Source organism: Lycium barbarum, chromosome 1, assembly GCF_019175385.1.
Source record: "Lycium barbarum isolate Lr01 chromosome 1, ASM1917538v2, whole genome shotgun sequence".
Lineage (NCBI taxonomy): Eukaryota > Viridiplantae > Streptophyta > Magnoliopsida > Solanales > Solanaceae > Lycium > Lycium barbarum.
The window spans coordinates 96,974,903-96,977,390 of record NC_083337.1 but is presented as its reverse complement, the minus strand read 5'-3'; positions in this window follow the sequence as shown (position 1 = coordinate 96,977,390).

The following is a 2,488-nucleotide window of genomic DNA, read 5'->3' as shown; positions in this document are numbered from 1 at the left end:
TTTGGTAGCTGACGGTTGAATACCAACTTGTATTGTGGATACTTGAAGACTTAATACGTATTGATGACACTGTTTTATACTGGTACTTGATTGTGAGCATGCCTATCTTCATTTACTTTCTGTATATATACTGAGGACGGCCTATGATACCTACCAATACTGTGGTTTTGTACTGACCTGCACTTGCTGCATTCTTTCATGAATGCAGATTTCCAGGTGGGATCAATCACCGTTTCTCGTGGCTGATAGTCGCTCCAAGAGTTTCCTAGAGTTTACAGGGTGAGCACGAGACGTCCGCCGCCTTGAAGACTCTTCATTACTTATTTCTTATTTTCTATTCCGAGACATATTTAGACCTGATGTATTATTGATATTCCAGACATGTAGATTTTAGTAAATTCTCTTGTATGGATTAGACCTGACTCTGGGGTGTATTTTCTCATTTCCACACTTGTTCTATACTATTATCGTCAGACTTACGTGATTTACTCTCTTTCGCATATTTCATTATTTATTTATGTTTTTACTATCATTGGTTGAGGGTTCGCTTATCGAGGTGGGAAGGGTAAGTGCCGGCACGACTTAGCCAAATTTGGTCGTGACAAAGCAAAACAATTTACAATGATACATGTCAAAATTTCAAATTTCTTAGATCCAAACTAGTATCACCTAGAGGCTTTGTACCTAATTAGTTCAATATGATACCCTTAGGTGATAACAATGAGTGAAAACAGATTCCAACTTATTCTAGGGGTGATCATGAACATGCATTTATCGCATTTTATCAACAGGAACCTCAAACGTCTACAGTATTCAAGTGGAGCACTAATATATATTCAAAAGATACTAAAACTGGATCTAAAATACTTTTTAACCTTATTACACATATTCTGGAATTTTATAGACCCACACTAACTAAAGTAATAACAGGTTATTTGCAAACAACTCAGAGATTGGGCAGGGACATTAAAGGAAAACAAATAAATGGTCTATTCACTGACTAAATCAAAGTTAAATGCCATTTTTTTTGTTTCAGTTAGCATAGTTCAGGTCTAGGCAGATTCAAACAGACTAAAAATGCAAATTAACAACATGTTTAAAAAATGAAGACATAAAGACGGCATTTGAAACACCTTAAGGTAGCATCATCTTGACAGTTAACCATATGAACATAAGATCAGTCCTAATACATATTTAAATGTACTCCATAATCACCATTTAGGGCTTAAACATACTAACAGAAACCCACAGATGCTTTTAATCATACGATGACCACTCAACAAAAACAAACAAGTCACTCAAAGTAGGCATTCAGTGATAACCTTGACTAAGGTGCTAAACTCTTTTAATCAAGCTTAGTAATAGCATTTGAAATCTTAAGTGTCACAATTGACATGTTTCTATCCTAATCATGCTCACAATATCAATAATCTTGACTGAAAATCAAGGCAAGCCACTATTAACCTCCTAATCATACTTACTACTGTCATTAAGATAAAAAATAAGCCCTAATCATTCTTACTATCACCAACAATTAATTAGCCAACTAAATCATACTAAATTCTAATCAAAGACTGACTAACAGTAGACAATAAAGCATGCTAAATCACATTAGACTACAATTAATAGCAATCAAATCCTAGTTATGCTAATCTAAATCCCACAATAATAGCAACCAAACAAGCATAACAGGGTTTAATAAACTAAAAAACAAACAGAAAAGGAGAAGGTTTTCCTTTGTTTGGCACAACCTGGTCAAGAATGGACTTCAAAGACCTTTCTCCTCCACGCTCAGCCCCAAGCAAAGAAAAAATTAAAATTTAAATCTAAACTTTGAATATGTAAAGGTCTTTAGCTATAATAGCAGAAAACCCTACTTAATTCGATATTTTTGTGAGTATATCTGATTATCAGTATGCTCGAGATGTTCAAAATGTGGAGAATGGGGTTCTTTATATAGAACCCCAAAATTCTCGAAACCCTAACCTCAATCGATGTGGGAGTTTTGCAATTTTCACAATTGCATCACTCAATACCACACCTAATGACCAGGAAACAAACACAGAAGTAAATTAACGGTCCGATTCGACTCAATCAAGCTCAATCCGAGTTGTTCTTAGCGAACCAATAGAAAACCACGATTTCAAAAATATGTAAACAAAACCCATTAAGGATTCACAGTGCTTTTTACTGTTCTTACACAAAAAAGCAAGAAAAAACAGAGAGGGGGTAAGGTTTATACCTTGTTTAGGTTGAAATATGGTGGAAAGGGGTGGAGCATTAATTGCTTTACCATTTTGAGCCATACCAGGACTATACAAAACTTGGGGGGCCTCAAAGATTGCCGTTTTTAGCATCAAAATGACGCGAGGAGAGAGAAATATGTGAGGTAGCGCTAGGGTTTTGGAAAGGGAGAGAACCATTTCTAACATCAAAATGACATGAGGACAGAGAAATATATGAGGCGGCGCTAGGGTTTTGGAAAGGG